Here is a 14,962-nt window from a genome sequence, read left to right on the forward strand (position 1 = left end):
TACAAATGTCTAAATATACAGGAATGTAGATTTTCAATGTGATTTCTTGCTTTACAACAATGTGATTTTATTGTTTTAGATTTTATTGTAAATGATCCTTGAAGTCTGTAAGTGCCACATTAAGAACTTTATGCCTTGAGCGGCTGTTACAGCAGTAGTAGAAATAGATTTCTTAAGATATTCCAGAACCCCTCCAGCTTTTACTCTATTATTGTTACTAATATACTACTTAGAATAGCTTCACTACTCAGCTGGGAGTGTAAGGAAATTGAAAACAATATGCATGCCTTATTTGCTAAGTGAATTGCAATAAACCACGCTACAAATCCTGACCACCCAGTAAATCAGGTGTTAACGGGTTTTCCTATTTATTAACGTTATAAAATTGTCTTAACTGGTGTCTCAATTTGAGGAATTGAAAGTAACTTTTGCTCCCTTTTACTCTCATAGAAAAATGTAATTGAAAAAATGCATATCTTTTTGAAATACAAAAACTGAACATTTCTGGATCATGCAAATGGGCATTTTAAAAATTATAATGCCCCAAATCCTTCATCAAATGTAATTATATTAACTATTTTGAAATTACATATGTACACCTCAGAACTAGCTTGTAAAGATGTGTTGGACAGTTGTTCACAGACAGAAAAAAAAAGTGATCAATACCATAGATTTTATCCATAGCTCCAGCCAGCTATCTAATAGAATAATTCTGTTGATTAGAAGGCAATAGAGGAAATAAAATTTTTTCAAATAATCAGTTATTAAAGAATAATTCCAAAACCAATGTTCCTATATCTGGTGGCCCACAACTACATAGAGGTGGCTCTACTTAGAATGTCTAATTACCAACCATTTAAAATCTAAATGTTTACGTTGTGAAATGTCTAAAGACAGATATGCATATGCACGTTTTCATTAGATTGAGAAAATATTATTTTAAAAAATATAGCTATTGCTGTGCTCTTAATGAGATAAGGTTCAAAAAATTAAAACTTTATTGATGTCAATGCTGGTAGGAAATTCTAAGAAGGCATTTTTATGAGTTTCAGACATTTATTTTTATACCTTATGGTCCTTTATGTAGTTATAGTTAATGATTTACAAAGATCTAAAATTCTAACATTCCACAAAGTGACTACAACTCTCCATCATTCCAGTTCATGAACATGCCTTACTCCACTCCAGTTGTTTGGTAAATTCTTCAATTCTTACCATGCCTTGGTCTTTGACTTTTCTCTTCCAGCCCAGTAGTCCTCTCCATGACTTCTTGGTCCCCTAACATGCTCTATACTAACACTATTCTCTTCCTCTATTTCAACTATTCTTTCCTCTCTTTAAGATTCTCCAATTCCCTTGTTTTCTGGCTCAAATCCTGGCTCACTCCCACAGTCATCTTTCCTCTTGGTAACTGAGCTCTGCTGTAGAAAAGGACATGACCCTCAGAATTAGTGAAACAAAAGATTTATAGTCTCTAAAATCAAGTAGACAGTCATAACTGCAACCAAAACTATGTTCATTCATTTATTATTCATTAACTCATCATTAACTTATCATCATTCTTTTGTCCAATAAATCTTTATTTAGCTATAACCATTGACTAGGCATTGGTGATACTATGGTGAACAAATTTAAATCCATATTCCCGATAGACAGACATATAGATAGATATAGAGGTATCAGATAAATATATAATGATTTCAGAAATTGGTAGGTTCCAAGAAGAAAAATTAAGTGGTGCAAGGAGATGCTTAGATTGAATATTAGGGAAAGAATCTCTGATAAGGTGACACTGTACAGAGATCTTAAGAAATATAAAAGAGAGGCATATGTAGATACTGGGGAAGTTTCTAGCAGAGAGAACAATAAGTTCCTCTACTGTATCTTTCAAAAAGTCACCAATGACCATAACTGTTAGCATGGGCTCTTGAGTCACACTTCCTGAGTCTGAATCCAACTGAATCACTTACAAGCTGTGTGTCCTTGAACAAGTTAATTAACTTCTACTTTTATCTGTGAAATTTCAGTAGTATTCATTCTTATCTCTGGGAGAAGAAAGTAATTGTGAGGATTAAATGATTTAATATACGTAAATCACTTCAACAAGTCCCTGAAACACAGCAGGTACTCAATTTATTTTACTCAAACTAGTACTGATTCCCCACGTTCCTTAAATCTATTCTAGACTTGAAGTCTTCCTTATGCCAGTAGATAACTACCACCATTTATTTTAGGACAAAGTGCTTGGAATCACCCTTGATTTTTCTTTTCCATCACACCTCACATCCAAAACATCAACAGAGCTCTGAAGCTTAAATTCCAAAAATAGGTGAAATTTAATTAAAATCTCGAGTGCTGTATCATAGACCCAGACTATAGCAACAGCCATTTATTGGCTACTTGGCCCCCACTGTCAATTCTCTAACATAACTTCTTCATACAACATGAAAAATAATTTTTCTAAATCAATTTCTCTAATTCATATTTCTCTGCTTACAAGAGCCTTCAAATTGCTCTCCATTACCAGTAAAATAAAATCCAAACTTCTTATGATGGCCTACAATGCCTGTAGGATTTAAGATTTAGATTAAGGACCTAAATGTCCAAACTTATTGTCCTCTCCCACCACCTCCCACCCCCACCCCATCCACTATATCTAGCCACACTGGTTTTGATTATGTCCCTTAGATACATTAAATCTCTTTTGATCTCAAGGTCTTTTGTGGATTTTTTAAAGTTTATTTACTTATTCTAAGAGAGGGAGATCATGCAGGAGGGGCAGAGAGAGAGAGAATCCCAAGCAGGCTCCACAATGTAAGTGTGGAGCCTGACACAGGGCTCAAACTCACCAACAGTGAGATCATGACCAGAGCAGAAACCGAGTCAGATGCTTAACTGACTAAGCCACATTGATGCCCAGCTCTCAAGATCTTTTGATTTATTGTTTCATCTGTTTGGAATGTTCCTTCTCTGGAGCTTATATGGCTGCATCCTCATGATATAAGTATCAAAGCAAATGAATGCAGCTATCTCCCAGCCAAGCATACACTTAGCAGAAGTTTATACAGGGAAGTATTTAAGGGCTTGGGCTTTGCCAACATCTCCTGGACTTAAATCTTAAGTCTATTATTTACTTATGTAAAAGCACATAGAAATTAAAAATAAGAAGCTTAATTCTTCCTGCAGAATAAAAGAGAAAGCAACCCTTTCCTTTGCCTCCAGCATGTACTTTAGAAAACATAAGTTCTTTCTCTGTCTCTTAAAATTTATGTCACTTTCTTTTAAAGCTAGGGGAACCTGGGTGGTTCAGTCAATTAAGCATCCAACTCTTGATTTCAGCTCAAGTCATAATCCCATGGTTTGTGAGTTCTAGTCCCACATGGAGCTCAGTGCTGACAGCATGGAACCTGCCTAGGATATTCATTCTCTCTCTCTCTCTCTCTCTCTCTCTCTCTGTGTGTGTGTGTGTGTGTGTGTCTCTCTCTCCCCTTCCCCCACTCAAACACACACTCTCTCAAAAATAAATAAATAAAGCTTTTTTAAAAAAAAAAGTTAAGTAAGCCTTTTGCTAGTTTTACAACTAGGTATATCTTTCTCAAGAATCCGGGGATCACCTCTGTGATAGGCAATCATTAAGGAAGATAGTACTCCTGTCTCCCTCCCAGCTTCTTTGGAAGGTTAGGAGCCTGATTTTGACAGACACCAAATTCCAAGATGTACAACTACCTCCAGTCATAAAGATATATGTTTATTTTTCCTTTGGATAAAGCCAATACTTTACCCTAGATTCACCTGATAATTGGGGGGGTGAATTCACCAATTATCAGGTGAATCTAGGGTAAAGTATGTGTGACAAATGGTGCTGTCAGGTCTCTTAGTCAAAAACCATTTATTGTTTGTCTTGAAAACACATATGTACTGGGTTGTATCTGCTTAGCTATATATAAGGTGAGATTTCTTTTTGTCTTTGCAATCTCTTAACAGATTGCCTGTGATGTGCATTACATTTTGGCTTAATGCTTATTCAATAACGAAACTGTTTTCTTTCTCTTCCACTTTTGGGGAGATGAATATCTGGCTTAGGAGATTTTGCTTTCAATTATTTTCTCAACACTTACTAGCTATGAAGTAGCAAGTTACTTAACATTCCTGCCTCATTTTCCTCATATAAAATACGAGAAAGAAGGAATAATAAGGAGTAATAACACCTCCTAAGTTGCTTTAGAAAGACAAATGAATTAAACCATGTAAAGAAGAGCATCTGGTACAATGAGAGTGTTTGATAATTATTAAATGTTAATATTCTGATAGCATAATACAATCCTGAGTGCCACAAGAGTTCTTCTTTATTCATTTTGTCCGCCAGTTTATATCTCCTTGAAAAAAGCTTTCACGATTTCTCCTTCTCTATAATTCTAGTGCCTTCTCATAAATACCAATTAATATTTATTTACTCATTGACTAAGTAAATTTGAAGAAACAAACTAGATGACAAGCACTCTTAAAAGAGAGCTGTTTCCTCCTTCTTTTTCACAGCCTGTTAGTAAGAGACTATATAGATGTTTTCTAATATTTTATAAATATTTACAAAAAATACTTTATATTACATATACATAAATATATAAAAATTACATGAAACAAAGAGCATGTCTTGTGGTCATTTATTTTTAGGGGAAAAACCTTCAAGTTTTAATAGCTTATGAAATTTATATCTTTGGATCATCAATAATAGAATAACATTCCATATTCTATTGCATACTTGGCTTTAAAAGAAGAAAATTTATAACATATTTCAAACAATAATAACATTTTTAAAGTTTCAGTGTGGAAGAGAAAGTTCCATTTATCTGAAAGTTCACTTCTTTGAGGAAGTATCTTATTTCAAATAAAAACAAATAAATTGGGATTAGCTGTTTCATTTGCATGCTTTTTCCCTCAATTATAAGCATGCACGTGTCTGTATGTACACATGTATAGATCCCTATTATTAAACGCTCTGAGTTTTAACCAAAAAATTTGGATTTGTATGTACAAAGCAGAATAAAGTTAAGATTCTGCTCACATTGTAGTGATACAGTCTTAACAGTTTAATGAAAATGCAAATGAGTTAACAGCTTAGATGAATAATATGTTACAGTATGCTGTATGTACTAAAAAAAAAACTCAGATAAATGAGTTCTAAATTTCAGCTCAATTTGAGCATTTGATGATACCATGTATCCTTTATGGGGCATAAACATTGGTTATTTTCTCATACCAGTTAAAAGACTCCATTTATAAACAAAATATTAACATAAAATAATTATTAGTAGTAGCTGTTTCAGAATGCCTTACTAATTCATTGTATTATTCACATAAGAGAATTTTGAAATAGTCTTTTCTATGGTAGAATCCCAAATAGAACAAATTCCCATTTTTATTCTATTTTTCTTTGTCAAACTCATAGATCATTTTTAATTTTTGAACCTTTACTTTTACTATAGAGGTAAATGAGGAAGGGAAGTAGTAAGTGGACAAATAATTTTTAGAAACATAACTGAAAAACATCTTGATTTAATTATAACAATGAGCCTTTGCTTTCATATAAGCTTTGTGGTTTCATACTATTACAACTGACAGAGATGCAGGGATTTTGATTTATTTCAACTTACTTTATAGTATCTGCTTTAATTAAGTCAATGTTCACCTTCTTTTAGAGATACATATTAAATCTCCTCAAACATTCCTTGGTCAAAATAACTTCAGAAATTCCTAAATTTCCCCTTAAAACATGCATGTAAATGCTTTATACAGTAGTACTTAGATACGTAGCAGTTGCTGCTGTTAATAATCTTACACTCAGTCCATTGTGTAATTTAACATTTCTTGTTACCTGTTATGGCCATCACTGCTTCAAGGCAAAGCATGAAACCCACATACCTTGTTTAAGGGTGCAGCCTTAGTGGTCATATTTTTTATTACATAGACCTGTCATCTCTACCAAAGCTAAATGGGCCAAAGTTTGATCCCTTACAAAAAGCTTGGTTTAAAAAATAACAAACAAACAAACAAAAAACAACACTTAAGAGATTCTCTCTCATTACTGTGAACTAAGAGAAAACAAATTTGCTGATTAGCAATGGGTGAGATGAAAGAGTGACTTGAAAGTAGACTGAAGGTCATGGTAAGTCAAAGTCAAGTGTACAACAAAGGCATGAGAGGACAGGAACTATAAGTAAGCAGTAGAAGAAAATAAATCAGGAAGAGGAGTTCATGTGGTATATGAGTCAGGTTGTGGGTCATGTCCACAGCAGGGGACCCAAGTTGACACTGCCATGGCTGAGTCCTTAACATCGCTAAGAATTCAGCATTAATATCCAAGCTAAGCTTCATGAAAGATGGCTTCATAAAGTCTCCTCTTTGTGGATTTCTATTATGTTCTACTTATATCCTCACCATAAGTATCACTTGGCTAAACCTAGCTTCTTTGGTCCTTTCTTCCCAGAAACAGAAATATCTAGGTAAGACACATGGTTAATGTGACATTTCAGCTCAAAGTAAAATTCACCTTTTCAAGCAAACGTAGGAATTTCAAGAAGTCTTCATTTGAAACTTATCATTGTCCACGTTCTATAACCCCAGGTAGTGTTTCATTATGTCTCCGAACCGCAGAATTTTAGGTCTAAAAGTGACCCTACATATCATCTATTTTTATGTTATCATTTTAAGGAAAGAAATTTAGAACTCCAAGTACCTTTGGTCATTTTCCCAAGGTTATACTGCTCTAAATCAACTTAGCAGACACCAGAATTCAAGTATTCTAAAACCTACCAGAGTCAAGAGAAGAGGAGGAGGGGAAGAAAGTAAAAAAAAAAAGAGACTTAAGCACCTGGTGGCTCAGGAGGCTAAGGGTTCAATTCTTGATTTCGACTCAGGTCAGATCTTATAGTTCATGAGAGTAAGTCCTGCATTGGGCTTGCCATTGACAGTGTGGAGGCTGCTTGGGATTCTTGCTTTCTCTTTCTCTCTGATCCTACTCGACTTGCACTTGCTTTTTCTCTAACAAATAAACATCAAAAAAGTGAAAATTTACCTTAGTGTCTAGCTATTTGGGTATTTCTTTGTTACCAATCATACCTATTTATAGGTAATATCCTTTTATTCTGATAAATGAAACATATCACTTCTCAGCCTTTTGGCTAAGATCAGGTGTGATAAATGAAACAAGGAGGACTTTGACATATGGTGTCAATATTATGGGAGAAGAAAGAGCAGTCCTGTCAATAAAATAATAAAATAAAATAAAATAAATTAAAAGAATATAGATTGTCTTGGATCATATTGAGGGAAAGTGATTGCTAAAAATTAGACATTAATTTCCAGACACAGAGGTAAGATGGCGGAGAAATAGGGAGTTCCATATTTCCTGCCTGCATCTCTCAAACAAAGAAGGGCTGAAACCAAAAAACCCTGGACCACAAGAGTCTGGGAGGAAAAGAGCCAGAGTCCACAAAGAAGACAGCCTCACAGGCGCATGACTGGCAACTAGGGAAGATAAAAGCAGGCCAGTACATTGAGGCATGGACGGGAGGGAGCCCCCTCTGCAGAGGGATAAAAGGAAGAGAAAGAGCGGCTGGAAAATCTTAGAACAGTTGCTGGAGAAGAGAAAAAACTCAGTGAGGAATGTAGAGGTATCCTATCATCCCATCTCTAAACACAAGGCATTCAGAGAGAGATCCTATCACTAACCGTGGAGCTTTCTTTGAGTTGAGAGTCCATGTCCCAGAAATTCCATCCTGAATAGACACTACACAAGGGACACACTCAGCATCAGGAGGAACCTGTCCCCTACGCGATCCCTTGCTAGGAAGTGCTCCAGCTTACAGGAGTACATTTTGGGCGGTATCATTAATGCACACAGAGTAAGATCTGGAAACGAGGCTGTGTGTGGGACATACAACATGGCCCACCTTGGCTGCACCTGCGGCACAGTGAGATCTGACCCAAAAGAGTGATTTGCATTGCCTGGTTCAAGAAGGGACTGGGGGTTTGCCACTTTTCTTCCCACAACCGCCAAGGCAGGGGCTCAGGGAGAGGCCCACAGGACCCACCTACACCAAACCAGGCCCTGGGACTGGGTACCTGCTTTGTCACTAGAGCCTGGATAGATGCTGTGGAAACAGTCCCTCTCCCCCAAGATCAGTACTGTCACATTGCCGTGATTAACTCCAGATCAATTCTTCCTATTCAGATATATTCTCCCTTAGCTCATTCTTATCTATTCCCTTCTCTAGCCTGGGTATTCTGACTATAGGTTTGCTTAAACAGGCATATATATTTCCTTGATGCATGTTCTACACCTCCATCATTACCTTTCTTTCTCTCTCTCTGAAATAATCAGACTGTATAGTTTCTCTGGGTAATGTATCTTCATTTTTTTTTTCCTCCTCACCTCCTGTTGTATTCTCCTTTTCCATATCTGAATTAAGGCTTTTAGTCTCTCAGCCTGGTCAGTGTTAAATTTCTCTTTCTCACCACCCCTGTCATTTCTCTCTTTGTACATGCTCTTCCATCAGCACTCCCTCCACTCCGCTTTTGATTTGTAGCTAGGATTTCTGGTTTTATGCATTTAGACTGTTTTTTCATCTTTTGTTGTTGTTGTTGTTTTTCCTTTCGGATTATTTTTTTTTATTTTTTTGTGCATTTATGTGCTTTTGTTCCCTGTTTTATCGTCAATTTTTCTTTTCAGGGCTACTTCAAGAAACAAGCCAAAGTACACATGGTGAAAAGTCCCAAATATCCTAGGAGTAGGGAAATAAAATAACCAAAGACACAACAAGAGAGACCAAGGGACACAATTAAAAGAACACTTCCTGAATGGACAGGCCCTGAACAGTCTATGAGCCTCCTTTAATATAGCAGTACTCGCAGGTGCAGAGTGCATAACAAGTTCTCAAAACTTGCAAGAGACAGAGAGCTAGCCAAAATGATGCAATGGAAGAACGCTTTTCTAAAGAAATTCTAGGAAGAAGTCACAGCTACAGAATTGGTCAAAACAAATATAAGCAACATAACTTACTGAGAATTTATAAGAATTGTCATAAAATTAATCTCTGGGTTTGAAAATGGCTAGGAACACACCAGAGATGCTATTGCTACAAAGATTATGGACCTTGAAAATAGTTGTGATGAATTAAAAAATGCTATAATAAGGTGCATAATAAAATGGAGGCGGCCACTACACAGATTTAAGAGGCAGAGAGGAGAAAAGATGAATGAGAAGACACAATTAAAGAAAAAGAGGAAGCCAAGAAAAAGAGAGATATATTGATCCAGGAGCACCAAAGGAGAATTTGAGAACTGAGTGATGCAATCAAACAGAACAATATCCATATCAAGAAATTCCTAAGGAAGAAGAAGAAGAGAGCAAAGGGGCTGAAGGGGTACTGGAATAAATTATAGCCAAGACCTTCCTCAATCTGGGGAAGGAAATAGCCATTGAAATCGAAGAGGCACAGAGAACTCCCCTTAGACTTAACTTGAATCAATCTTTTGCATGACATGTCATAGTGAAACTGGAAAAATATATGGATAAAGAGAGAATTCTGAAAGCAGCTAGGGAAAAAGGTCCCTAACATACAAGGGGAGACCTATCAGAGTAGTTGCACACCTATCAACTGAAACTTGGCAGGCCAGAAAGGAAATGGCAGGAAATCTTCAAGGTGATGAATGGAAAAAACATGCAGCCAAGAATCCTTTATCCAGCAAGCCTGTCATTCAGAATAGAAGGAGAGATAAAGGTTTTCCCAAACAAAAAATTGAAGGAATTCATCACCACTAAACCAGCCCTACAAGAAATCCTAAGGGAGACTCTGTGAGGGAAATGTTGCAAGTAACACAAGGTACCAGAGACACCACTACAAGCAGGAATCCTACAGAGAACACAATGATTCTAAACCCATATTTTTCAATAATAACACTAAATGTAAATGGACCAAATGTTCCAATCAAAAGACACAGGGTATCAGAATGGATTTTAAAAAATCCATCTACTTGCTGTCTACAAGAGACTCATTTTAGACCTGAGGACACCTTCAGATTGAAAGTAAGCAGATAGTTAAGTGAAACTGCAATACAATCTAAGTTTATTTTGGGAGTGTTTGCTGTATCATTGGATTTAATAAAATGTTTAGAGGTGCAGTAGGCATGACTTTGAGTATATAATGAAAGAAAATGCAAAATGCTTATTGATTTATTATGTGGTTTCATCTTAGCTTGGGCAAACCATGCAGTATTTAATACATAGTAGCAGAATATTTACTATTGAAGCTTGAAAAGATGTGAGTTCTTTGTGTGCAGTCTTTCATTTATGCATGTGAGAGGGTTGTCTTTTTTTTTAATGTTTTTACATTGTAGTACTTGTTTTGCTTGTTGGTGGTGTTTGCTTATTTAATACATTCCATCAAGGACAGAAATTTAAAAAAAAAAAAAGAAAGTAAGCAGATAGAGAAATATCTGCCATGCGACTGGAAGTCAAACAAAAGATGGAGTAGCCATACTTATATTGGACAAACTTGACTTAAAGTTAAGGCAGTAACAAGAGATGAAGAAGGGCATTATATGATAATTACAGGGTCTATCCATCAGGAAGAGCTAACAATTATAAACTTCTATGCACCATATTTAGAAGTACCCACACACATAAAACTCTCTAAACCAGATGGATTTGACAGATATATTTAGAACTCTACATCCTGAGGCTATGGAATTCACTTTCTTCTCAAGTGCACATGGTACATTCTCCAAGATAGATCACATTTTGGGTCACAAAGCAGCCCTTAATAAATAAAAAAAGAATTGAGATCATACCATGCACACTTTCAGATCACAATGCTATGATACTTGAAATCAATCACAAGAAAAAGTCTAGAAAACCTCCAAAAGCATGGAGGATAAAGAACACTCTACTAAAGAATGAATGGGCCAATCAGGCAATTAGAGAAGAAATAAAAATATATATATAAACAAACGAAAATGAAAATACAACAATCCAAACTCTTTGGGTTGCAGCAAAGGCATTCGTAAGAAGAAAGCACATTGCAATCCAGGCCTATTTCAAGAAACTAGAAAAAGTACAAATACAAAATCTAATGGTGAACCTAAAGGAACTAGAAGCAGAGTAGCAACAACACCCCAAACACAGAAGAAGAAGAGAAATAATAAAGATCAGGGGATAAATGAACAATAAAGAATCCAAAAAGCAGTTGAACAGAACAATGAAACCAAGAGTTGGGTTTTGTTGTTTTTTTATTTTTTGGATAAACAAAATTGATAAACCTCTAGCTAGGCTTCTCAAAAAAAAAAAAAAAAAAAAAGAGAGAGAGCACCCAAACAGACTAAATCATTCATGAATGAAAATGGATTTATTAAATACAATCCCTCAGAAATACAAGCAATTATCACGGAATACTATGAAAAATTATGTGCCAACAAACTGGACAACCTAGAAGAAATGGACAAATTCCTAAATACACACACACACTACCAAATTCAAACAGGAAGAGGTAGAAAATCTAAACAGACCCATAACCAGTGAAGAAATTGAATCAGTTATCAAAAATCTCCCAAAAATAAGAGCTCTGGGCAAGATGGCTTCCCTGGGAAATTCTCCCAGACATTTAAAGCAGAGTTAATACTCATTCTTCTCAAGCTTTCCATAAAATAGAGATTGAAGAAAATCTCCGGACTCATTCTACTGAGCCGGTATCACATTGATTCCCAAACTGGACAGAGACCCAACAAAAAAAAGAGAACTATAGGCCAGTATCCTTGATGAATACACACGCAAAAATCCTCAACAAGATACTAGCAAATTGAATTCAATAGCATATAAAAAGAATTATCCAACATGATCAAGTGGGATTCATTCCTGGGATATAGGATTGATTCCATATTCACAAATCAATCAATATGATACATATTGACAAAAGAAAAGATAAAAACCTTATGATCCTGTCGATACAGAAAAAAGCATTTGACAAAATACAGTATCCCTTATTAATAAAGACCTTCAAGAAAGTCGGGTTAGAAAGAACTTACTTAAACATTATAAAAGCCATTTATGAGAAGTCCACAACTCATATCATCCTCACTGGGGAAAAACTGAGAGCTTTCCCCCTGAGATCAGTAACACGACAGGGATGTCCACTCTCACCACTGTTGTTTAACATAGTGCTGGAAGTCCTAGCATCAGCAATCAATCAGACAACAAAAGGAAATAAAAGGCATAGGAATTGGCAAAGATGGAGTCAAGCTTTCACTTTTCACAGATGACATGATATTCTACATGGAAAACTTGATCAGCTCCACCAGAAGCCTACTAGAACCGATCCATGAATTCAGTAAATCTACAGGGTACAAAATAAATGTACAGAAATCAGTTGAATTTTTATACACCAATAATGAAGCAACAGAAAGAGAAATCAAGAAACTGATCCCATTCACAATTGCATGAAAAATCATAAAATACCTAGGAATAAACCTAATCAAAGATGTACTAGATCTGTATGATGTAAACTATAGAAAACTTATGAAGGGAATTGAAGAAGACACAAAGAAATGGAAAAACTTTTCATGCTCATGGGTTGGAAGGATAAATATTGTTAAAGTGTCAATACTACCCAAAGGAATCTACACGTTCAATGCAATCCCAATCAAAATTGCACCAGCATTCTTCTCAAAGCTAGAGCAACTATCTTAAAATTCGTGGAACCACAAAAGACCCTGAATAGCCAAAGTAATATTGAATAAAGAAACCAAAATGGGAGGCATCACAATCCTAGACTTTAGCCTCTACTACAAAGCTGTCATCATCAAGAAAGTATGATATTGGCACAAAAACAGACATACAGTCAAATGGAATAGAGAACTCAGAATTGGACCCACAAATGTATGGCCAATTAATCTTTCACAAAGTAGGAAAGAGTATCCAATGGAAAAAAAATGCAACCTTTTTAACAGATGGTGCTGGGAGAACTGGACAGCAATATGCAAAAGAATGAAACTAGACCACTTTCTTACACCTTTTTTATACATCCATATAAACTCAAAATGGATGAAGGACCTGAATGTTGGACAGAAAACCATCAAAAATCCTAGAGAAGAAAGCAGGAATCAACCTCCTTGGCCTCAGCCACAGCAATTTCTTACTCAACACATCCCCAAAGACAAGGGAATCAGGAGCAAAAATGAACTATTGTGACCTCATCAAAACAAAAATCTTCTGCACGGCAAAGGAAACAATCAATAAAAATGGAAACTGATGGAATGGGAAAAGATAGTTGCAAATGGCATATCGGATAAAGAGCTAGTATCCAAAATCTATAAGGAACTCACCAAATTCCACACTTAAAAAACAAATAATCCAGTGATGAAATGGGTAAAAGACATGAACAAACACTTCTCCAAAGAGGACATCCCGATGGCCAACAGACACATGAAACATTGCTCAGCTTCACTCATCATCAGGGAAATACAAATCAAAACCACACTGCGATACCACCTCACGCCAGTCAGAGTGGCTAAAATAACATATCAGGAGACTACAATGCTGGCGAGGATGTGGAGAAGCAGGAACCCTCCTACACTGTTGGTGGGAATGTAAACTGGTACAGCCTCTCTGGAAAACAGTGTGGAGGTTCCTCAAAAAACTCTCCATAGAACTCCCTTATGACCCAGCAATAGCACTGCTAGAAATTTATCCAAGGGATCAGAAGTGCTGATGCATAGGGGCACATGTACCCCAATGCATCTTTCAACAATATCCAAATCATGGAAAGAGCCTAAATGTTTATCAACTGATGAATGGATCAAGATGTGATTTATATATACAATGGAATACTATATGACAATGAGAAAGAATGAAATCTCACCATTTGTAGCCAAGTGAACTTGAGAGTGTTACGCTAAGTGAAATAAGTCAGGCAGAGTAAGACATGTACCATAATTTTTCACTCATATTGGAACAGGAAAATCTTAAAGAGGGCCATGAGGGAGGGGAAGGGGAAAAACAGTTAAGGAGAGGAGGGAGGCAAACCATAAGAGACTCTTAAATACTGAGAACAAACTGAGGGCTGATGGGGGTGGGGGAGAAGGGATAAAGGGTGATGGGCATGAATGAGGGCACTTGTAGGGATGAGCACTGGGTGTAACATGGAAACCAACTTGACAATAAATTATAAAAACATAAACTATGGGTAATAAAAAATAACTACAAAACTAGACATAAACATGATTTTAAGACTCTTTGTGAACCTTATTAGAAGCAAATGTGCATAGCACATAGTTTTACACTAAATTATTCATATTGTTGTGTATATAAAGTATATGCCTGTGAAGAGTAAATCAATTCACTTCAAAACTTAGCATTGTCCCTTCCTCATAGTATAAGCTTAATACATGTCAAGTGATTTTTAAGTATATATATATATATATAGAGAGAGAGAGAGAGAGAGAGAGAAACAGAGAGAAAGGAAGAGTATATGATTATAATTTCACTCTTTATTGTGATACAATGTTATGATGAGTCTCATTTCTCTATATCGTTTGATTTTTCTGTTTCTCTATTCACCTTTCAAAAAGAATAACCTTTTTTTTCCACTAAAGAACTTGAGTTTTAAACAAATGGATAGATTTTATTTCTGATCATACTGGCCTATTGTACATAAACTGTCAGTTTGTAAGTTTACTCAAGGCAGTTTAAGGAAAAAAGCTAAATTTATTGTTACGATAAAGAGGTATCACATGGAATCAAAGACAGCAAATGCAGCTGATACTATCAAAATTATAATCAAAATTCAGTATCAGAAGCCCAGCTTTTTCACAACAGGTTTGCTGCCAGAACACAGGGGTCATGAAACCACCACTAAACCCAAACCAAAATGGGAATGGAAAAGACTCATATCAATATTGTCATATTGGACAC

The 14,962-nt window shown here is 35.9% G+C and overlaps 1 pseudogene; it reads right to left on the minus strand.

Annotated features, from left to right (window-relative positions):
• Nucleotides 1-1,337: 1,337 nt before the first annotated feature.
• Nucleotides 1,338-14,962, minus strand: part of LOC115274841 — a 47,035-nt pseudogene continuing 33,410 nt past the window's right edge.

This window comes from Suricata suricatta, chromosome 2, assembly GCF_006229205.1.
Source record: "Suricata suricatta isolate VVHF042 chromosome 2, meerkat_22Aug2017_6uvM2_HiC, whole genome shotgun sequence".
In the NCBI taxonomy this organism is placed as follows: Eukaryota; Metazoa; Chordata; class Mammalia; order Carnivora; family Herpestidae; genus Suricata; species Suricata suricatta.